The sequence below is a fragment of the Ailuropoda melanoleuca genome, chromosome X, assembly GCF_002007445.2.
Source record: "Ailuropoda melanoleuca isolate Jingjing chromosome X, ASM200744v2, whole genome shotgun sequence".
NCBI classification, from domain to species: Eukaryota; Metazoa; Chordata; class Mammalia; order Carnivora; family Ursidae; genus Ailuropoda; species Ailuropoda melanoleuca.
The window spans coordinates 109,716,498-109,740,870 of NC_048238.1; the positions used below are offsets into that span (position 1 = coordinate 109,716,498).

Consider the following 24,373-nt stretch of genomic DNA (forward strand, 5'->3'; position numbering starts at 1 on the left):
CCGCCCCTCGCCCTGGCCCCGCCCCCTGAGCCCCGATGGAAATCTCCGACGAAGTGTTCGCTGCTGCTGCGGAGAGTAGGGTGGATAGGCTCCGGCGGGCGGAAGGAAGGAGGAGGGAGAAGAGGAGGGAGCCCTGTCGCCAAGGCCCCCCGCCCCCCGCGGCCACGACTGCAGCGCTGCCAGACTGCTAGGGGCGGGGGACTGGGGAAGGGAGGAAGAGGTGAGCTGGCTGCGCGGGCCCCAGGCAGGGGAAACCGGAGACCCCGCGGCTGCGGCTGGGAGGGCGGCCCCAGACTGGGCTGGGCTAGATGGGGTACTGGGTGGGCTCCTGCCTCCTTATAGAACCCCTCCAGTCCGCTAACGCACCGCGGGATCGAACTGTGGCTTCCAGCCCTGAGCTCCCTCCCTTATCACCTGTTGCTTCCTCAGGCCTCCTGGCCTCTGAGATTTCCCCTACCTTCACTCTAGACCTTCAGTCCTTCAGAGTACATCTCTTGGCATCCGAAGGAAGCTGGATAACTGAGTACCTTCCTTGGCACAGGGGAAGAAAGAGAGACTTGGGGGGTGTCTCCCCAGCAAGCTCTGACCTGAGCTACTACACAGGCCAGTTTCCGAGGTATTTGGGGGCAGGAGAGGACCCACCGACAGAGGACCAGGCCTAGGCATTCACTGGAGCACTTTCCCTGAAGCCCAGAGAGGTAAGGACTGACTCAGTGTGGGTCCAGTTTAGCCCTGGGGCTTGCGTCTGAGAGGGACCATCTGGGACCTCAGAAACTGCCTTTCCAGGGCTGGCTGGCCAAATCTTTCTGGAGACTTGGCTTTCAGTCATGCCAGAAATAGAAGTGAGAAAGCACTGGGGGTGGGGATGAAGGTGGGGGCCAGTGTCCCCATTCAGTGGGGATAGTGAAGAGTCTCAAGCATCCTTGCACTTCCTCTTTGTCACCCAGACCCTTGTGATTCACTTGAGAGGGGAAAGGATTGCAGAGATTTGCCTGTCAAGCTGATGCCAAACATTAGCAGCATCCTCACCTGTTGCTCTAGAAGGGGCTGTGCGCATCTTAGCTAGCGGGAGGCTCCTTGGAGAGCCTTTGCTGTACCAAGCTAACCTAATACACCCGCTCTACCACCCTACCCCTATCCCATCACTCTGCTTTGCCATCTCCACAACACTGCCACTAACTGATGACATTCTTGGGCATTTCTTTGTGAGCTTGTTTATAGTGGGTTTCCCCTCACTGGAGTAAGCTCAGTGACAGAAACCAAACCAAAACAAACAAACAAACAAACAAAAATGTCCGTCTGGTTTTCCACCATATTTCTGAAACCTAGATGAGTTCTGGGCACAAAGTAAGCACTCAACAAATATTTGTTTCTGGCCTGCATGCAGCTGTGTGTGTCCCAGTGCCACCGAGTTTACTGGGACCTAGCCTTCCTTCAGGCTGTGCAAGGGAGAAGAAAAGACTGCAGGACACATTCAGCCCTCTTGAGTGCATGCTTCCTAGCCCTGTGGCAGGGTAAACTTCATGGGCTTGTGACCTGTGCAGAAAGGCCCCACCTTGTTTAACACTTTGCTGTCCTCCTCTTGAAATTCTTAATAATTTTTGAACACATGCCCCTGCATTTTTATTTTTCCCTCGGCCCTGTAAATTATGTAGCCACTCTTGCCCTAGGGAGATATGCTGCAGAGCAGGACCAGGCAAATGCAGGGCATTCCCAAACTTACTAAAAGGAGAAAGCTGCCCACCATCTGCATGCCTTCCTGTCCAGCACCAGAGTGCTGTGCAAAGTGGCCTTGGACTTGAAGTGTCTTATATGGATGTCGCTTCCTCCACTGACATTGGAGGTTTGACTGATTTCCCTGTACTCACCTGGGTTCAGTGCAGTGCTTAGTGACCAGCATTAGTTACATTTGCTGAATGAGTGAATGAGTGACTGAGTTCCAGGCAGCCAAAAGAGGCAAGTGGTTACAGCTTCCTAGTCAGAGGACCCACCTGGGGCACCTTTCTCTTAAGGGTGGAGATTAATCACATTTTGCCATCTTCCTTACCCACCTCTTCCAATAGGATAGCTGCGAGGACCTGTGGAAACTCATGAACCTTCTAAAAGGCAGGGCCTGATTACTGTGTTGCAGTTCTCCAAGTACTTCCTGGGCGCTTGTCTATGCCAGGCCATGGACTTGGCAATGGAGGGATATACAGTAAAGCCTTGAACATAGTCTTGGCTCTCACATACGTGGCTCAAGAGAGGAGCAGGGACTTCTCTCAAAAATTACTAACACAAGGTAGGAAGTCATGAGTGCCTTGGAGTTCCCAGGAAGACCAGGTCTCCCTCTGGCTGGGCAGTTCTGGAAACTGCAGGCAGGAGGAGGAGCCTGTGCTTTACCCAGACTTATAGCAATAGATGGCCTTACCGGCAGAGGTGCAGAGATGGGCATTCCAAGCATAGAGCCAGCCAAAGTATTGAAATCAGAAATGTGTGTGCTTGATAGAAAACGAGGAAGAGTTTGCAGGGAGCATTTGCATGAAGAGGCACTGTCGGAGATAAAGCTGGAGTGGCAGGCTGGACAGGCTAGTTCTAGGCCTTGAATGCTGAGCCAAGAACCTATACTTTATCTTGTAGGCAAAGGGGAAGTTACAGAAGATTTTCAAACAAGTGCATTGCATGTCAGAACTGTTCTTCAAGGAGACCTTTCTGATAGGCAAGAGTGTTTACAGGAAGGACAGGCTAGAGTCCTTTTTCTCCCAGAAAAGGAGTTGTATGGATCTGAATGAGAGCAGAGCCACCAGGATGATTAGAAGGGTGCCAGCAACATGGGGGGGGGTTTAACTGACACAATTTGTATCTACTTGGAGTGGGGGAGGAGGAAAAAGGTATCAGATTGCTAGAGAAGATGCAGAGTCTTCTCCAGGTGACTAGGGTGGTAGAACAGTAATAGGGAAGGCGGAAGGGGGAGAGCTTTTAGTCGCAGGAATGAGAATAGTCCCTTGCATTTTGTGTTTCACTTTCTAATGTCCCAAGAACCTTCATATTTATTGTCTAGGTGTGTGTATGTGTGTGTGTCTCCCCACTTTTCTATCCTGGGCTGATTACTTCAAATATATCTCTCTACAACTTGATATTCAAGCTGGATTTAAACAAAAAAGTTAATGTATCAGCTTTATTTTCATAACTAAACCAAGTTACCCTTTGACCAGAATAGCTGTGAGCAACCCCTTTGTCAGTTGTGAATGATCACATTTAATAACCAATACCAAACCACCATGTGTCATGCTATACATGTGGCTTAGGTGTAAAACCAGAGTGGCTGGTCATAAAGTCTATGTGTTCCTGTCTAGCTTGGCCCAAACTGTAACACATGCACAATGTGTTTTTCCTATTAGACCAAGGGAAAAAGACCAGTCCCAAAAAGTTATGCAAGATTCTTAACTAGTTAAGTATCTGAGCTTACAGCAAGACCAAGATGCCTGGGACACTGGGGTAGGCAAGCTAGAAGAAGAATTCTCTATAGGGCTAAGCTGGGAGCTACAATGGGATGGAGGGGCAAGTAGATCAGCTTCAGAGCAGATAGACAGACAGTGGAGATAGAGGCAGCACAGGGCAGTGATTAGGTCCCTGTGCCCCTGTACTCCACTATAGGTGGGACTGGGTTTGAATTTCAGATCCTCTAGTAGACGCTAGCTGAATGAAAAAAACTTATGTGTCATTTTCACCATTACTGATAAATTACTGAAAAATAGCAGTGCAGGAACACCTGGTACCACTGAGGTCTTGAAAGAATTCAAGGAAGAATCTGACCAGGGAGCAAGTGCCCAGCCCCAGACATGCATGGTAGAGCAAGGCTCCTATTTCAAGAAGGTGACAATGGACTGGATGAAACAGGTTCTAGACCTTGGGGAATTGGACTACTGAGTGAGCACCCTAGGCTGGTGGTACTCAGGTCCAGTCTACAAGGAAGGAGAAGCATGGCTGGGGATGGAGATAGAAAGTCCCAGTACATGGGTGTTATTTAAAGCCATGGGACTAGGGGCACCTGGGTGGCTCAGTCGTTAAGCATCTGCCTTTGGCTCAGGGCGTGATCCTGCGATCCTGCGATCCTGGGATGGAGTGCTGCATTGGGCTCCTCCACTGGGAGCCTGCTTCTTCCTCTCTCACTCCCCCTGCTTGTGTTCCCTCTCTTGCTGGCTGTCTCTCTGTCAAATAAATAAATAAAATCTTTAAAAAAAATAGAGCCATGGGTCTAGATACAGTCACCCAGGGAGAAAGAAGATGGCATAAGCCTGAGTCCTGAGAGACCTGTCACGGTAGCCAACAGAAGAAGGAAAATTTCTATTAGGATGACAGGTTCAACAACATTCTAGTAAGACAAGGATTAAATGATGCCCGTTGGGTTTATCAACATGGAAGTCACTAGCAAGCTTGACACAAGCTGTTGTAGTGGAGCATTGGGGTGGGGGCCAGTTCACAGAAGTTTGAGGAGTGCAGGAAATGAGCAGTGAACGAAGGGAGAATATGAACACAGTTTATCTGAAAAATCTGGCTGGAAAGCAGGGAGAGCTATCACTGTCTCCCAGACCAAAAATGAAGATGGAGCTTAATGAAGGGGCCATATCTGATTCTTCTCTGGGTCCCTAGGGCCTGGACCAAGGCCTTGGAGAATAAGAGAAAGAGGTTCAAGGAAGGAGCTAAAGTGTCTTCTGTGAGAAGTGAATGTGTGAAGGAGGATGTGAAGTCAGAAAACATAGACAACTTCTCAAGAAGTTTACAATGAAGGAGGACAGAGTGTAACAGCTAGAGGGAACCAAATATTTGGAAAATTCTGATTTTTGTGTTTTAAAGATGAATGAGACATGTGTATATGCTACAAGGAAGAAGCCAATTGAGGGGAAGAAGGAAGGGGGGAAGTCCTTAAGTAGGTAGTTGGGTACAGTCAGAGCCTAGTGTGCAGAACTGGTCTACTAGTCAAGGGTGAATACCTCTTCCTCAGAGGAGGGGGGGAGGAAAGGAAAGGAGAAGAAGGACAGGCTCATTCACTTATTCAACCAACGTACAAAGGAATAAACAATAAAAATTACTTAAGAACAGAGCATTTTTGACATGTTCCAGGAATAGCAAGAGAGCCAGTCCATCTGGAGTAGAGTGAACAAGGAGTTAGTGAGAGATGAGGTCAGAGAGGTAATGGGGTGGGGCTGGCAAAACATATAGTGTCACTGAAAGAACATTGACTTTTACTCTGCTTAAAAACGGAAGTCATTGGGAGAGTTTTGAGCAAAGGAGTGACATACTATAGCATAGAGATGACATTTATTTTTTTTTTTTTTTTTTTTTTTTTTTTTTTTTTTTAAAGATTTTATTTATTCGACAGAGATAGAGACAGCCAGCGAGAGAGGGAACACAAGCAGGGGGAGTGGGAGAGGAAGAAGCAGGCTCACAGCAGAGGAGCCTGACGTGGGGCTCGATCCCATAACGCCGGGATCACGCCCTGAGCCAAAGGCAGACGCTTAACCGCTGTGCCACCCAGGCGCCCCTAGAGATGACATTTAAAGCCATGGGACTAGATGAGATGAACATGGGACTGAGTGTAGCTAGAGAAGTGAACCGAGGACAGTAAGAGACTGGGGAGAAGATAAGGAGCCAGGCAAAAAGACTGAGAAATGTAACAGTGAGGTGAGAGAATAATCAAGAATGAGGCATCATTGAAGCCAAGAAGGAGGGAGGAATTCAATTGTTAACTGCTGCTGGAAGGTCAAGTGGGATAAGACTAAGACTTGATCATTGTGATTAGCGTGTATAAGTCATAGTGACCTTGACAAAAGAAGTTTGTATGGTGTGTGTTTTTGGATGGATGGGCCATTGAAAATAAGGAGCATAGACAATTCCTTGGGGAGTTTCATTGCAGAGGACAACAGCCCAATGGGACAGTTGTTGGAGAAAGGAGGCTCAAGAGGTTATATGGGACAAGTGACAGCATGTGTATAAGCTGATGGGAATGCCCAAGTGTAGAGTGAAAACTTTATGCTACATGGGAGTGAGGGTGAGGATGATGTCATTAAATGAGCAAGAGGGTATAAGATGTAATGGTTTGGAAGCAGCATTGTAGAAGGTGACAACCCTACCTGAGACCCTAAGGGACATGGAGTTCAGGAAAATAAACCCTTTCAGATGGCCCCCAGGGCTGGTGGCCTATTGCAGTGTATTGACTGGATTAATGACTGGGTGTGTGAATGAGAGGCCTGCAGGGCAAGCCATGTCCTCCAGGTGGAGAGGAGCTAGAGTTGTATTTGGGTAAAGAGGTGGGAAGGTAGAGGCCTCTGTCTCATAGAGCAAGGTGCTAGTGGGCTAGTGAGAGGCTTTGAAGATATAGGGGATGCCAGAGTGGTCAGGCTCTGATTAAAGTTGCAGAAGCACAGAGCGGTGCAGGGATGGGTGTGCTACATAGAGAGCAATGAGCACAGGGACTTACAGAAACTGGGGTGTGGAAAGTGGTGGGTCTTCTTGGAGTTTGAGGAAGATGATTACCTGTACCCTTATCCCTCCCCCTCCAATTTCATTGTAATTTAAAAATAAGATACAGGGGTCAGACAGATACAGAAAAATAATTCCCCACATCCCAAGCAGAGGCTTCAAATTGGCTTCCACAAATGCCATCCTAACCCTCACCCCTGCCTCAAATTAAACTTAACTACCTTTCCTAAGGACAGGAAGCTTCAAAAGGCAGACGGCCTTCCTGTGTTTCTCAGAAGTCTGGCACAGAAGAACCAAGGATCACTGTGTTTTCCTTTGCTCTGTCTTACCAATCAGGTAGCAGAATGTTTCTCACACAGCCCAGGCAACTGAAGTTTCCTGTTATATGGACAAAGTGAAGACATTAAATAGAGAAATCATTTCACTTACAATCTCCAGGTTTTTATTCCTTTTAACTGCTTAAGTTTAATGATTAAGTCTAAGATTAACCATAGGTTGAGCTATGACCCTCATGTTTGTAGCAGGGGTTGGGGGGATGGGATGTCATATCAAAAAGCCCCTTGTTATAGAGAGTCCTGTTCTCCCTTTCATGAAACCCTTCCCCCATTACCAACTCCTGCCCTCTTTGTGTAACCTCCTTCTTTGTGTAGGGAGGGGCTAACATTTTGGGCTCCCCTCTCCTTTCTCACAGATGCTGTTCTGGGTGCTGGGGATACAGTGACAAGCCAGACTAAGTTCCTGCCTTCATGAAGCTTACATTCTTTTTTTTTTTAAAGATTTTATTTATTTATTCAACAGAGATAGAGACAGCCAGCGAGAGAGGGAACACAAGCAGGGGGAGTGGGAGAGGAAGAAGCAGGCTCATAGCAGAGGAGCCTGATGTGGGGCTCGATCCCACAACTCTGGGATCACGCCCTGAGCCGAAGGCAGACGCTTAACAGCTGTGCTACCCAGGCGCCCCTGAAGCTTACATTCTTATGCAAGGAATTGGCAATACCCAGATAAGGAAGTAAGTCTGATAATTTCCTGTACAAAATACCATGGGACCATTAAAAGTGGTAATGTAGCCAAGAATAATTGCAGGAGAAGAACAGTGGCCTGTCAATGTGGTCAGGGTGCAAAAGATTTCCTGGGCTCCTTCTGGAACTTCTGGGTAGCTTGGACACTCAGGGCAATCAGCTCCGAAACCAGTTTTCCCATCTCTAATTCCAATGTGGAGTAAAAGGAGCATGAGGAAGGTAAAATGACAAGGCTATTATTATATGAGAGGCTGCCAAGCCATTATCGTTTATTTCAAGTGGTGGTAAAAGCAGATGACTCATCCTTCAGAGCTGCAGGACTGTGCACCAAACAGTCTGAATGGTTTACTGGCTTGCCTATTTTCCCAAGCCTCAAGTTCAGGGGATAGAGCTTCTGAGCACCAATAGCCCTGAGGTGCTGCATTTCTTCACCCCAGCTCTAGAAAGACTTTCCCAACAGTCAAAGGTCCCGAGGGAACAAACAGATTCTTCAACGATGACTGGGAGCAGGGTGGTTTCCTGGTGGGGATGAAGCTAGGCAGCTAGATGGAAGAGTCTGTGTTTTATTTGCCCTCCCTCAGCAGACACACTTCCTTGCCTTGTAGGTTAGGGAGGAAAGGAAGGAGTTTTGTTGTAATTCCCAAGAGAAGCTCCTTTTCTCTAGTGCTCTGGGCAAATGTAATCTATTTCATGAAAGACATTTCTCCTCCCAAGGTTTTGGAAAATTGATTGGCAAGTTCATAATGCTTGCTGGGACCAGCTGCCAATCATTTGTAGCAGTTGGGAGTGTTGAGCTTGGTTAAGTGCTCTGAGAGGCTCCCCATATGGAAGCTCTGCCATTGAATCTACAATGTGAAGCAGCCTGTTCTACAAAAATGATTGGTTCCAACAGACTGGGAGGTGAATTCACCAAAGAAGTATGTAGTTTTAATGTAAAAAGGTCTTTGTAAAGAGCAGGTGTTCTTTCTTTTCTAATGCATCATCAATAATATCACTGGTTGGGCCTCAGTTCCAAAATTATTAGGGCTGGTGCTCTTGTATGAAATAGAAAGAGCTCCATGGTGGGCCAAATAAATTTGAGACTTCCTATTTCTATGGGAAATTTTGACAGGAGAAAAAAATAGAGAATATGTTTTCATCTCTAAGGGCCTAGTATGATGGGCTATAAAAAGAATCAGGATTTGGAAGGGACTATAAAAGATTTGATGAAGCTGGTACTAACTTTCTCCTGAAATAGGAAACTCTTTTATAGTCTCCCCTTACAAGTGGGTCATTCAACCTTAGATTGAACCAAGGATAGGTTGCCCACTACTCATAGGGCATCTTGTATCACTTTTAGACTAGCTGTACAGCAAAATGTCCTTTGACATAAGGAAAGAATTACCTGAGGGAAGGTAGAGAGGCCAGTAAGACTCCTTGCTTTTCAACTCTAAGTTGGCCAGAACAAAACATTTAAACTGGGAATTAGAGAGCCCATCCCTAATACTCCTTTGCCCTGCCCATATAGGCAGGCATGGTTTGAGCTCCCCCTCTATAGGTATGCACTCTGTGACATTCAGTAATCATTTTCACACACAGAAAAATAAGTAGGTGACACATTATCCTAATGCTTCTGATACTATATGGACCAAAGATTAGCCAAGAATATAGAGACATCACACTCATCTGGATGTCCCAAAGTTGACACTAAAGCTTCTGCCATTTCTTCATGGGCAAGCCCTTAGGACTTTACTCAGAGCCTGCTTACTTAGTCTACACAGTTCTAAATATCCTGTGGAAGCTGGTTACCCAACCCGCTGCAACTTAATAGCACAATTAGAAGGGACCAGGGCTGATTCACCTGATAATCCAGACTGCAAATAGTTTTTAGTTTTGTCATAATCAATGGAATTAACCATAGAATTTTCAGTGTGTTCTTGGAGAAATTACTTTCCCTCTCTGAGCCTGTTTTTATTTTTGTTTGTTTGCTTGACTGATGAGAAAGAGATGATAACTCCCATGCATACTTTACAGGCTTGTGTTATTGCTTGAGTCAGCTATTGTGTTCGAACATTTACAGTGCTTTTAGCTGCAAGTAATGAAAACCCTTACTTAGCTTGACTCAGACAACAAAAACATTTATAAGGAATTCCAGAGGTACATGGGCTGTTAAGTTGCTTTATTCAGCTGCTCAACAATGTCTTTGAGGATCATCTCACAGATAACACAGTAGAGTTGGCTCTTTTCTTTAGTGGCAGAACTTGAACTAGAACAAGAACTGAACTTAAAGGCAGCTGACAATTAACCCAGAGCCCTGTCCAGTGCTCATGCCTTCTTAGGATTTTGGATATTCCATAGTTAGCAATTGCCTTCCATGTGAGGCTGTGTTGGGGGGAAAAGCACTGGAAGTTGAAGAAAGCTATAGCAGGGGAGCTTTTGATATCAATTGGTTGTAAAGTTGCATAACTCCAAGAAGGATCTAATTCTATGATAAGGTTCAAATTATATCAGAATAGAAAAGGGTCATGAAGGTTAGAAAGACATGGTCTGTTTAGGATGCTCTGATTAGGAGTGGTGAGAACACTGGGTACATAGAGGGATAGGATGGGAAGTGCAGCTGGCATGTATCTCTAGCACCAAGGTGCTAAGACTGGGTTATTTCTTTTGAGGAACATTGCATGATTTAAGTAGAGGAGTTTGGCATAGCTGAATCTCTTAAGGTGCTATTGCAATATTCCAGGACAGAAATACTGAGAATATGACCTAGGTCAAGTCAGAGGGGATAGAAAGAAAGGACTGAGAGTCCTCAGCTTGGTTGTTGGTAACAGATTGGTTGTAGGTTGTGAAAGAAGTTTCAGCTTAAGGGAACTTTAAAGTTTTAGGTATGGCCTCCTAATGCCTCAAGTGTCCTTGACTGAGCTAGGCTCCATAGCAGAGGCAGAACACCCTGTGATGGAAGATAAAAGTTTTGGTAGTTTGGAATATGTTGGCTCTGAGGTGTCTGTGGGATAACCAAGCAGAAAGTTCCAGGGGCAGTTGAATATATAAAGCTGGAGCTTAGTACAGAGGTCTAGGTTAGAGACTGACTTATTAATACTATGAATGATATTGTATAACACTTTGTGTTTTCAAAAACATCTTCATCTTCATTATTTGATCCTTACCCCAATTCTATGAGATAGACATTATTTTTCCCTCTTCCCAGCTGAGGCAACTGAGTCCCAGAGAAATTAGATGACTTGCGTAAGATCATACAGCCAGAAAGTAACAGAGCTGGGACTAGAATGAGGGTCCCTTATACAGAATGCCACACATTTCCTGCTGTTGTTCAAATAGCAAAGTCAGCTTCACAGAGATAGTGGGAGAAGCCATGGGAATTGAAGTCCCTCAGAAAGCTTATGAAAAATAAGAACAGAGTTGGGAAGAAGATGGAACCCTGTAGTTTTCATAGAAGTAAACATGAGCTGCCTGCAGGTTGGCCTACAGAATTCTGATCAATGTGATGTTATGATTCCCCTTGCCTTTGAACCTAACTGGGTTTCTGGCCCTGCGGATGCTGCAACTTTGCTTTTTCCAGCTTTCCTCCCAAATCTACTCTAACCTCCTCCTCCCTGTGCTTCTATTGAAGTTACTCAGTTTGTATTTTGGATCTTGGCTCTGTTAACTGTATCTTGAAGTTCTGAACCCTGGCGGCATCCTTAGATTATTGACTCACTGGACCCACCCTGGACCTCCCTGTTTGGGTCTTGGACTCTGTCCAGGGCTTAGGCTGGCTGGGCTTCAGGTTCTGGGTGTCAACACCCAGGGACTGTTGTAGGGAAGCAATGAATTCAGACATGTTTCTTCATCCCTTCTCTGGCCTGCTTTCTTGCTGAGTAGGTCATGGAGAATGACTATGATTTGCTTGATTGGCAAACCCCAGTGAAGGGTCACATGGCATGTTAGATAGACATGAGGTCTTTATAAACTGGTGGGCAATTTTCCAGATGGTCCTCGTGGGAAGGCAGTGAGGAAAATCCAAAAGGCAACATCAAATTGGGGGTGAGTTGGAGGAAGGAAGGTGCCAAGGGAGACAATGGAAGCTCTGGTTCAAGTCTTCAGGAAAACTGAAGGCAACGTATTCCCATCCTCAGATCAGGAGAAAGTGAGCAGCAGGGCTGTGCTGAGAACAACCATACTTCTTATATCACACTTCCTAGCCTGGGGAGTGAGGAATGTACATGAAGGAGTCTAAAGGAAGTTTATCACTTTCAGCATCAAGGGTTTTGAAAATAGCCATTTAAACCACGTATTAGGAAGAAAAACTCCACATCTTCCAGGTATGGCACATTTTTCTACCTTAGCAAAATGAAGCAACACCAGACAAACGCAACCTCTTCTTAATTATTCTTGGTTCTTGTGAACTTCGTGTCCTGTTCTTGGCTATGACAATTGTTTTCTTTGTTGCTACTTAAATGTAGTCACTACTCTTATGGAAAATGGCCCCAAATGGAGGTGCTTTTTGAGTCAGTGTATCTCTTTTTACAGGGTTTCTTCTTTGACTTCACTGTGAATCTGTCAATTACCACTTCTCATGATTGTCAACAAGTCTTCTTCTTTAATGAAATCACTTTTTCTTGCCATTTCTCATTTGCGTTGGCATTGGAATTTGGATATATATGTTTCATAGAACTTTATGTAAACTTAAGTTTCTGGACACTGTCCCCCGCCTCCATAAAAAAAGTGTGGAGCATGGGCTTCATGATTGTGATTTCAGTTGCTCTGAGGCTTTCCTTCCCTCCAACTCAGTTGTATTCTCATATATTCGAGATTCTTTTACAAGCTGGGGATATAGAAGTACAAAACAGAAAATGTCCCTGGCCTCATGAAGATTGCATTTCATGGGAGGAGACACTTTAAAAATATGATATATTAGAAAATGGAAAATGCTATGAAGGGAAATAAAGCAGTGGAGGAAATAATGTAGTGTTGAGGGTATAGTTCATTATTTTATAGGATACTGTGATTTATAAGGGGATCAAATGGAAGGAGTGAGCCACATGGATGTCTGAGAGGAAAACATTCCAGGCAGAAGGAACAGGAATATAAGGCCCTGAGGTGGGTGGGTGAGTGCCTGATGTGTTGGAGAAATTGCAGTGGGCCTGGTGTGACTTAAAGGAGTGCAGGCAAAGGGAAGAGTGGTAGAGGGATAAAATAAGGGAATTGCCAGGGGCTGGATCCTGAGCCATTAAAAGGACACTACTTTTCACTCTGAAATGGGGGATCATTAGATTTTGAACAGAGAAATGGTGTTATGATCTGAATTGTATCCCTCTCAATTCAACCTTGAAGTTCTCACCCCTAGTACCACAGAATGTGGCTATTTTTGGAGCTAGGGTCTTTAAAGAGGTAATTAAGGTAAATGAGGTCATTAGTGCAGTGCCCTAATCCAATATGACTGATGTCCTTATAAGAAGAGGAGATTAGGACACAGACATGTACAGAGGGAAGACTGTGAGAAGACACAGAGAGAAGATGGCCATCTGTAAGTCAAGTTTAGAGTTTTCAGAAGACCCAGCTGATACTTCGATCTGAGACTTATAGCTTCCAAAACTAAGAGAAAATAAGTCTGTTGTTGAAACCCCCCAGTCTGTGATACTTCATTATCAGTTCTAGGGAACTCATATAAGTGACATGATTGACTTAAAGTTGAAAAATAGCACCCTGGTCCCTGTGTAAAGAAGGAATTATTGAAGAACAAGGGTGGCCATGTAAGTGGCCTGTGGATATGAATATTGATAAGCATAGTGAATGTTGTTCAGAAGTGTGTATTGGGCCCAGAGTTGAAGGGATAGATGAACAAAGGCTTTAACAGAGCAGAATGGAGAGCATACCAAAGAGTACAAGTGACATGTGCAAAATGATTGAGAACCTGTTCTAAGCAATAGTACAAAGGACAGAAAACATTTTGGTTTGGTTTTGCCCAGGAATTCCCACTGGGAACACACACCATCAAACTGCCAAGGTAAAGAAAGTTCCAATCTTGTGTGGCTTTGACCATTTCCTGGGAGGAGGGGGCAGTAGACAAGCAGCAATGGAGGTAAACAGCTAAGAATCATATAGCAGATGATTATTAGAAAGGAAGAAAGATGGAACATAAGGTAGTAAAATATTACAGGTTCTTGGAGTTGGAAGATCAGGGTTTTGACCACACATTTACCACTTGTGGGGCAGATAACTTCTTTGAGCCTTGCTTTATTTCTCTTTCCACTGGAGCCCCAAATCACACCTTGCCTGCTTCACAGTGCTATTAGGAAGGTCAAGTGTGCTACAGACTGAGAAAGTGCTTGCTGAGTTAAACAATACAGAGATTCTTTAGGTACAAAAAAAAAAAGTAAAGGTTTCAATGTAGCTTCTGGGTGTGGAAGAAGCAAGGAGAAATGGGTGTGGTCAAGACTGCTAGCTGTGCACTTAAATGTAGTTACATTTTCTTCTATAATAATAAAATTGTGGCTGGGCACATTGCTTCCCAGCTATACCACATTTCCAAAAATCTCCTGAAGTCAGATGCTGTCATGTGACTATATTATCCCTAATGGAATGTATGCACCTTAAGACCACAGTGTATCTTCTCCTTGTCCTCTTCCCACTTCCCACCAGCTGGACCCATTTATGGTAGTTACCCACATTTAATTAGGTCAATTATATCAGTGCCCTAATGGACAGCCAAGTAACAATTTGGAAGGAACCTGGGCTCATAAATGACTTCAAAGGGGCAGAACCACTTGCCAACCAGCATCCTTCACATCAGGACTGTTAAATTAGAAACTGCTTTGTTATCTCAGCCATCCTATTGGTAAGTTTCTGTTAGGACAACTAAACTTTACCTTAACTAAAGTGGAATTGTATCTTGAAATACAAAATATTATTGTATTGTTATTACAACAAAAACGTAGCAGATCAGTGTGTGGAGGGGGACAAATATATTGATATTATAAAGTTGAAAGCTGATGACTTCTTTCATGCCATGGCAAAGCATAGTAAAACTGTCACCTAAACTAACTTGAAATTCAGTCTAATGCTTGCTGAGAGTCTAGCAGTACAAAAAGTCATTGAGAAGAGTCAGAATGTTTATGTTGGCTTCTCCTTGATGCTTTTAGAAAAGTATTAAAAACAAGTGATCTTACCATTTGTGACAACATGGATGGACCTAGAGGGTATTATACTAAGTCAAATAAGTCAGAGAAATATAAATACCTTATTATTTCACTCGTAAGTATAATTTATATCAAAACAAAACAAAACAAAACTGAAACAGACTCATAGATACAGAGAACAAACTGATGGTTACAAGAGGCGAAGGGGATAGGAGGATGGATGAAATAGGTACAGGGGATTAAGAGGTACAAACTTCCAGTTATAGAATAAATAAGACATGGAAATGTATTATACGGCATAGGGAATGTAGTCAATATTTATTTGTCTATGACAATCACCAGCAGGAACCTCGCAAAGTCTGAAGCCTGAAAACTCATCAACTGTGATTTTTGAATGGGATATATGACAAAGATAATGCTGGTGACTCAGGAATATATGGTGAGCAGTTCTGAATAGTTTCACCTATGGCTGAAGCCAGGTAAACAGATTGTTTAGCAATCAATCAGACTATTTCTTTGTGATTAATAGTGCAGCTTGCTTATTCCCAGCTAAAAGCAAGATGATCCACCCAACTCCAGCAGGAACAGGTATACTCTTTAGCAAGACTACCAACAGAGCTAAGTATTAGAGAGAAATAAACCCAAAGGCAAATGAAATTTCATGTGTAGCTGACAGATGAAGCAGGTCTTGAACTTCGTGGCCATCAGAACCTCTTGGTGGACTTGTTAAAATTTAGATTCCTGGGTCCTTCCCTGGATTTTGTTGCTGGTGGCTCATGGGAGGATTGCATGTTGATAATTGTTCTCAATTACCCAGAAACTCACTTGAGCCAGGATCAAGTGAGCTGGAAGATTTTTCTTTCGATCTTTAAATGTATCCAGTTAGTTTTTCACCAGTGTGCTACCTGAACCTGTGAACAATCAATTTCTAAAATATCTCCTGGCCACACATTCATTTGATCCTCATGTTAGCCCTGAGGTAGAGCTGACATGCTAGAATGAGTATCCCATTTTACAGATGATGGAATTGATAATCAGTGAAGGAAAGTGACTTACCCAAGGTTTCATTGCCAGAGTTGTCAAGCTGTGATTCAAACCATAATCTTTAGATTCTAACTCAGGGAGTGTTCTTCTTCCCCAGCCTGTAAGCTGTTCAACCAAGAGGCATTGAGCTTCTGATTTTATTTAATTGTAACTGGTCTTTCAGAGGCTTTGGCGTTTATTCTAATCCCTTAAATATATAAAAAGTACCTTTGAAGTTAAACTCAGAGGGATTTTGGCAGTGAACTGTGGAGCAGAGGCCAAATCTCAGGAAAATGGCCCTTTGTCAGCAGGCTGCCATTTTCCCTTTTATAACCTGATGCCCAATCCAGGGCTCTGCCATCCTCCATCAGGCGTCTGGAGCCCCAGTAAGTCTGACCTCCCTAAACAGGATGCCATCTCCCACACCTCTCCTTCCTTCTCTCCATCAGAGCATACTATCCTGAGCTGCATTCCTTACCCCAGAATTACCAGGTCTAATGGTGCAATCTAGTTTACTGCCTTTTTTTCCCACCCTGCAGAGCCAGGGACTCTGCCTGCCAGTCATCTTTCTCAAACTTACAATCCAACTCTATATGTTAAGATATTGGCCCCAAAGTCTTCAGAATAGGATCCCCCTCCCCGTATGCCTTCTCCCAGTTCTGGGGGATTAAAGGCTTTTTTTGTCTATTCCCACGCAGAATATCCAATTCACTTATGGGGAAAGACTTTGAAGCTTGTTTGGAGCCACTAGGTAACTGCACAGAAGTCCAGTTAAGGTCACACCCTTCAGGTCTGAGGAAATAGTTTGCCATTTGACCTCTCTCACATTTTCCTCTCCAAGAAAGGTCCCCAATATCAGCCTAAAGATCCTTTCTTTATTCAACAAATTTTTATTGGGACTCTGCTATGTCTCAAGCACTGTAACAAGCTCTGGCAACACAACAATGGACAAAATAAAAATTGAACCTTACAATTTAACAAGGGTATATTGAGAATGGCTGACACATATGATACGTAAAGCACGTATGTTTTACCTTATGTAAAGGTAAAAAGGTAAAAAGAAAAAGGTAAGAAAAGAAGAAGGGAAAAGTGTATGGTGAGTGTTAGGTCTGTGCACACGCGCTCAATTTTAAATAGTGCATCAGTGAAGGTCTCATTTAGAAGATAACATTTGGTAAAGACCCAGAAGAGATGAGGGATGAGCCATGTTGTGGATATTTGGAAAAACAGCATTTCAAACAGAAGAAAGAGTGAGTGCAAAGTCCCTGAAGTGAGAGCATGCTTGGCGTGTTTCAAGGAAAAGCAAGGGGGCCAAGCGCAGTGAAAGTGGAGTGAGCAAGACCAAGAATATTGAGTTGAAGTCAGAGAGGTTGGAGAAGGAAAGGGGAAGCAGATCACTAGGGACTTTTAGGCTTTGGGGATTATTTTAGCTTTTACCATGAGATGAAATGGGGAGCCATTGTATGACAGGAGAAAATCAGGATGTGGCTTAGGTATTTTTAAAATCTGCTTAATTGCAGCATTTTTTTTACATATAATAAAATACACCCAGTTAAATTGTATTACAGTTGCATGAGATTTTTAAAAATATACTTAGTTGTGTAATCATCAGCACAATCAAGAAACAGAATATTTGTATTACCCTAAGAAGCTCCTGAATTCTCCCACAACTACCACTCTTGCCTCTCATCCCAGGCAATGCCACTTACTTAATTTCAATCACAGTGCATTAGCTTTGCCTATTCTGGAATTCACATATGGGGAATCATACTGCAATGGATTACTTTATGAATGCCTTCTTTTGCTAAATATTATGTCTGTAAAATTCATGCATGTTATGTGTAGCAGTTCATTCAGTTTTAATATGGAGTAGTATTCCACTGCATAGACATACCAGTTTGTTTATGCACTCACTTATTGATAGATATTCATATAATTTTCAGTTCGGGGAAAACATGAATAAATATGTTACACAAATTTGGGTACAAATTTTTGTGCGGATGTATATTTTCAATTCTCTTAGATAAAAAACATACAGCAAAGTAAACACTTTTATACAACCATCTAGACTCTACCATTGTTTTATTATATTTGTTTTACCACAGCTATCCATCCCTCTATGGAACTGTTCATTTTATTTTTTGTGTGCACTTCAATAAATTAGAGACAACAGTTATTTCCCTCACAAATATTTCATTAGGCATTTCATTAACTAGAGTTCGATCTTTGTTTACAGTTTTTTCTTTCCATTTAAAATTTACATACAATGAAATGCACAAATCTAAAGACACCACCTAAGTTTTTTTTAAATAATAATATTTTTTATTCTATTATGTTAGTCACCATACAGTACATCCCTAGTTTTTGATGCAATGTTCCATGATTCATTATTTGTGTATAACACCCAGTGCACCATGCAATACGTGCCCTCCTTAATACCCATCACCAGCCTATCACATTACCCCCCCTGAAGCCCTCAGTTTGGTTCCCAGAGTCCACAGTCTCTCATGGTTCATTCCCCCTTCTGTTTACTCCCCCTTTCGTCTTCCCTTTCTTCCCTTACAGATCTTCCTACTTCTTATGTTCCATAAATGAGTGAAACCATATGATAATTGTCTTTCTCTGCTTGACTTATTTCGCTGCATTATCTCCTCCAGTCCTGTCCATGTTGCAGCAAATATTGATANTTTGAACATTTTTTCATGCGTCTGTTAGCCATTTGTATGTCTTCATTGGAAAAGTGTTCATATCTTCTGCCCATTTTTTGATTTATTTGTTTCTTGTGTATTGAGTTTGAGAAGTTCTTTGTACATCTTGGATACCAGTCTTTTATCTGTAGTGTCCTTTGCAAATATATTCTCCCATTCTGTGGGCTGCCTCTTAGTTTTTTTGACTGTTTCCTTGGCTGTGCAGAAGCTTTTTATCCAAACTGTAGCAAACAGCCCTTAAATTTGTGTGGAAAAAGAAAAGGCCCCGAATTGCCAAGGAATTGTTGAAAAGGAAACACAAAGCTGGGGCATCACATTGCCGGGTTTCAAGCTGTACTACAAAGCTGTGATCACAAAGACAGCATGGTACTGACATAAAAACAGACACATAGACCAAGGAAACAGAATAGTGAACCCAGAAATGGACCCTCGGCTCTTTGGGCAACTAATCTTCGACAAAACAGGAAAAAGACATCCAGTGGAAAAAAGACAGTCTCTTCAATAAATGGTGCTGGGAAAATTGGACAGCTATATGCAAAAGAATGAAACTTGACCTAGATCTATGATCCACCTTGAATTAATTTTTGTTTATGGTATGTGAGAGGGGTTGAGGTTAATTTTTTCTGTATAGATATCCAGTTTTTCCAGTATCATTTGTTCAAGTCTCATTACCCACTAGGATTGCTTTGAAGCTCTGTGGAAAATCAAATGACTTTTTAAGTGTGCACCTATTTTTGGACTGTGAATTCCGTTTTATTGATCTCTGTGTCAGTCCTTACGACATTTCTACACTGTCTTGTTTACTGTAGGTTTATAGTAGGTCTTCAAATCTGGTAGTTAGAGATCTCTAACTTTGTTCTTATTTGTGAGGCTTTTAATTTTGATGAAGGTCAAGTTATGATTTTTCTCTTTTTATGGTTAGTGTTTCTTTGAGTCCTGGCCAAGATAATCTTTGCCTACTCTGTCTATGAGAATTTTCTCCAAAGTTTTCATCTAGAAGTTTTGTAGTTTTATTTATTTATTTTTAAAGTTTTTATTTAAATTCCAGTTAACACACAATGTAATGTTAGTTTCAAGTGTACAATATAGTGATTCAGCAGTTCCATACAGTAGTAATGGAGTGGATATACCTCATGGAGCTTCTCCAGGACTCTATAAACACATGGCAAAACACAAGCCTGGTGGGCTCCACTTGTCCCAAAGCTCAGGAGGAAATGACTACCAAAATCAAACCTCACACAGGAAGACACTGGATTTGGGCTCATTCCCGAGGAGGGGAGTGGAGTAGGGCTGAAGCCCATTTTGCTATCATTTTGGCAGCAAAACGGAGCCTTTAAATTTAATTTTTAATGTTTTATTATTTTCCTGGTTAAAAAATCTGTGTTTATTGTATAAAATTTATAACATATCAAAAAGTATGGAGAAAAGGAATACAATTATCACAATACCACCACTCAGAGAAAAACACTGTTTCATTTTAGGCTTTTTCTTTCTGGAATTTTCTTACATATGCATACATATTTTTATGCAAAATTAAAATCAGACTATATATAAATGTGCATCTTGAGTTTTTCACTTCACCTTTTATGGTGACTAATTAGAAAATCAGCACATGACAGTTATTTAAGTTTTGAAAAGTATACTAATATTGAAGGTGAAAATGACGTCTACTCTAATGTCCCCATCCTAGTGGCTGAAACTTCTTGTTTCTGGTTTGTTTTTAGATAATCAAATTCAGTAGTTTTCAGCCTTTTTCCTGTCCCACAGCAACAAGGGAATATAAAGCACTCCGCTGCATGGTTTATAATGTCTTCTCTCTAATCTGGTTCTAACGTCATGTTTAACAGACAAAAAGACCTGAAATCCAAGAAAGTTAGTTTCTTGCCCATGAGAATTCAGCCTACTACCCAGATTTCCTATTTCCTGAAACACAGACTCATGTTGCTACATCTGGCTACTTCCTCCTCTGTAAATTAAGCAATCTCCATTGTCATCCCCCACCAATACTGCCAATGCCTGAGTGCCTTGAGTTTAAGCAAGTCAAATCAGCCTAAGGTGGTAGAATGAAGGGCAGCTGCTAGGGAACATGTGGGGTAACAGAAAAAGGTTGCTTTTTTGATTGCAGCAATCTTATTTGATTGAAAGGAGGCCCTGAGGTCTTTCATTGAAGAGAGAAGATGGCTCATTTATTTGTTCAATTATTCATTTGTTTGTTTATGGTGGGAGAAGAACAATAGTTATTTTAAGAGCTGGCTGCAGTTTCAGTGTATTGGCCCTGAAGGAAAGTTGAATTTTATTAGAAAAAATCTTCTTATTAGGGTTACATGGCCATGAGAACCAGAACCAGTGGACAAAGTGGAGGTGGAAGGGGCAAGATCAACAAGAATTAAATTCCTCAGTATAATAAAATAACAGGTGTTTTTCCCTTTATTTTAATGAGCCAGGAAGAATGGCGTTTGGAAACTAGAACTGATAGGGAACATTGGAAGGAGGAGGAAGAATTTCGAGAAGTAGCAGACGGGGTCATTAAGGGTGAGGGTGACAGTGATACTGTGATACTGTACACTGTACATTCCCTGGGGCTACAAAACAGTTCTCATATTAAATTCTAGCTTGTTATTGTGCTAGGTTTATATCTCTACTATCCATCCCTGCCAAGAATTCTTCATCATCATTGCCAACACCATATTTATTGAGCATATACGACATGCAAGCACTGTGATGTTTAATGTGTATTATATAGGTTAATCCTCACAACCACTCCATAAAGTAAAGGTTATCAGCATTCTCATTTTTTAGATGAAGAACCAAGACTAAAGTGGCTAAATAACTTGTTCAAAGTTCCATCTAAGGGATTTAGTTAAGACATAAGTTTAGGTCTGGGCTCTAAAAGAGTAATCTTCACACTTCTATGATTGCCCATCCTATCAAACATCTATCCCCAATATATGAATATTTGTTTATAGCTTATATATACAATGCATTGGACAATCTTTTTATTATAAATATATTATACATCTATATTATAAAACATTTAAATCCAGAGTTTTAGGGAGGATAATACAAATATAGCTAAATAATACTCATAAATATCTTATAAATTCTTACAGCTTTACCCTGAAATTTGCTATTTTCTCAAGGCGTAGTATACACTTAATAGCAAAGTTCGTCATTAACAATAATAATGAAATATCGCATTTCATATTGTCTTGATAATTTCAAGTTTTTGCCATTTTTTGTCACACGTGATTAGCTTGTCATGTAGCTTATAATGGATTTATTCCCAGATTAGTTGAAGTGTCAGTGGTGCCATTTTCTTATCATTCATTTATGCTTATACATACTGTTAATGTTATCTTCAATCTGCCGTTTCTTTTCAGAAAACTTTTAAAAGCTCTTATTTGTTTTGTGAGGGTGTGTTGAGTTAAAATTGGATGGTGTCATTTTTTTGTTTGTTTATTTTTTTTCTATTATGTTATGTTAGTCACCATACAGCACTTCATTAGTTTTTGATTTAGTGTTCCATGATTCATTGGGATGATCATTTTGATTTTAGTCATCCTGGCATGTGTGATTTTGTATCTCATTGTGGTTTTGATTTGCATTTCTCTAAAACCTAATGATGTTGAGCATTTTTTTCATGTGCTTTTTGGTCACTTGCATATCATCTTTGGTAAAAGGTTCACTTAGACCCTTTGCTCAATTTTTAGTTAGGTCATTTATCTTTTTTGAGTTGTAAGAGTTCTTTTTATTCTCTAGATACAAGTCCCATATCAGATATATACTTTGCAAATATTTTTTCTCATTTTCTGTTACAGAGGGTGTGAGGAAATTGGAATCTTTATACATTGCTGATGGATTATAAAATGGTGCAGCCACTTTGGAAAACAGTTTTACAGTTAATTAAAAAGCTAAACATAGTTTGCATATGACCCAGCAATTCCACTACTAGGTTTTTACCCAAAAGAAATGAAAACATACATCTACACAAAAACTTGTGCATAAATGTTCATAATAGTGTTACTCATAATGGCTAAACAGTGAAAACAACCTAAATGTCTATCAACAGATGAATGGATAAACAAAATGGGCTCTATCCATACAATCTATTCTCATTTGGGCATACAAAGGTATGAAGTACTGATACATACTACAATATGGATGAACCTTGAAAACATCATACTAAGTGAAAGAAGCTAGGCATGAAAGGACATATATTGTGTGATTCTGTCTATATGAAATACCCTGAAGAGGAAAATCCATAGAAACAGAAAGTAGTTTAGTAGTTGTCTGCAGTTGAGGGGGCAGTTGAGGGGAAATGAAGAGTGACTGCTAATGGGCATGAGTTTCTATCTGGGGTCATGAAAATGTTCTGAAATTAGATGGTGGTGATGGTAGCAGAACTTGGTGAATATACTAAAACCCACTAACTTTTATACTAAGTGAATTATACTTTAATAAAACTATCATGAAATAAATTGGTTGATGTCTATAAATCCATATTACTTAGCACACATATTACTTAGCTTGCTCAAAATGCTGACAGTCATGAGCGTCCTACTATAAATGCTAGAACACTGTTCATCTTTCCTCTTACCTCAGGGTACCTCTTCCACAGCACAGGACTCAGGACTATCTGTCACATGAATGGACAAAATGAGATGAGGACAATAGATTAACATGCATACTCCATAGTGGGAAGATAAATTTCTGTCTCACTTTTTACATTCAAAGACAGAGAAACAAGTTGTAGTGTTTTCTTTCTCATATCACAATGAATCACACCCATACACCTCATATTGGAGACTGCTGTTCTAAACCACCTTGCTCAGGATGTGCCCTGAATTTGCTTCCAGTAAAAGTCAGTTACACACGGGGCACCTGGGTGGCTCAGTGGATTAAGCTTCTGACTTTGGCTCAGGTCATGATATCAGGGTCATAGGATTGAACCCTGCATGGGGCTCCCTGCTCAATGGGGACTCTGCTTCTCCCTCTCCCTCTCCCCTCCTCCAACTCATGCTCTCTCTCTTGCTCTCTCTCCTAAATAAATAAATAAAATCTTTAAAAAAGTCAGTTACACACATATCTTTTTTTTTTTTTTTAGAAGCAGGCTCCTAGCGGAGGAGCCTGATGCGGGGCTCGATTCCAGAACGCCGGGATCACTCCCTGAGCCGAAGGCAGACACCTAACAACTGAGCCACCCAGGTGCCCCAGTTACACACATATCCTGATCAAGTCAACAAAGTCCCAGCTCTGCTAGTACTCAAATTCCAGACAAGAGGTAGCAGTTGAACATACAAGATAGAGAAAGAATAATTGATAGGGTAAGACTGAGAAATTGGGCCCAACTGTGAATCAAAGCAAGGGTGGGGGATTTGACCAAAACAGAAGGGTGATCACCTTCTCTAACATAAATGGATGACACAGGTAAAGATTGGTGCTGGTAGAGGTAGTTTTGTAGATTTAATAAACATGGTGATGAGGGAGCAGAAGGCTGGCTGAAGACAAAGCATAAACTGACACCCTGTGACCTTCCCCCAGCCCCTATTCTTGGGTGGGACATGTGTGACATTCTTCCAGGAAGCCCCCAACTATCTTAATGCTAATGCCTTGCTAGAGGGAAAAACAACCTTAACTTGACAATGGCAAGGCCTCAGGAATCCTGTGGGTCTTCTTTAACATATGAAAATATTTTCTCAACCTCCCATTTTCTTTACCTCCCCCATCCCCATAGTGTATAATCAGCCACCCCTCACAACGCTGGTGCAGCAGCTCTTTCTGCCCATGGGTCCTGTCCCCGTGCTTTAATAAGCTACCATTTTGCACCAAAGATGTCTCAAGAATTCTTTCTTGGTCATCGGCTCCAGACTCCACCCCACTGAACCTCACCTATATTCCAAAACCGCATCACATGGCATAGGTAAATTTCCTTCTGTTGATTTTTATTTTGTGTATGTGTGTGAACCAGGGAGTTCTATGCTGACATGGGGAGGGAGTAAAGGGAGGAAGTTAGAGTTTTAAAGCTAGTAAATAAGATTTGAAATAG

The 24,373-nt window shown here is 41.9% G+C and overlaps 1 long non-coding RNA gene across 3 annotated transcripts; it reads left to right on the forward strand.

The window, feature by feature from the left end:
* The first annotated feature begins 44 nt into the window (after nucleotides 1-44).
* Nucleotides 45-24,110, forward strand: LOC117797469. 3 transcript variants are annotated; one of them, XR_004622474.1, is made up of 4 exons: nucleotides 45-220; nucleotides 430-698; nucleotides 23,432-23,651; nucleotides 24,062-24,110. It is a non-coding gene; the product is annotated as an uncharacterized LOC117797469 (long non-coding RNA). The 3 variants fall into 3 exon arrangements; XR_004622473.1 differs by having other exon boundaries at nucleotides 542-698; XR_004622472.1 differs by lacking the exon at nucleotides 45-220 and having other exon boundaries at nucleotides 240-698.
* The last annotated feature ends 263 nt before the right edge of the window (nucleotides 24,111-24,373 follow it).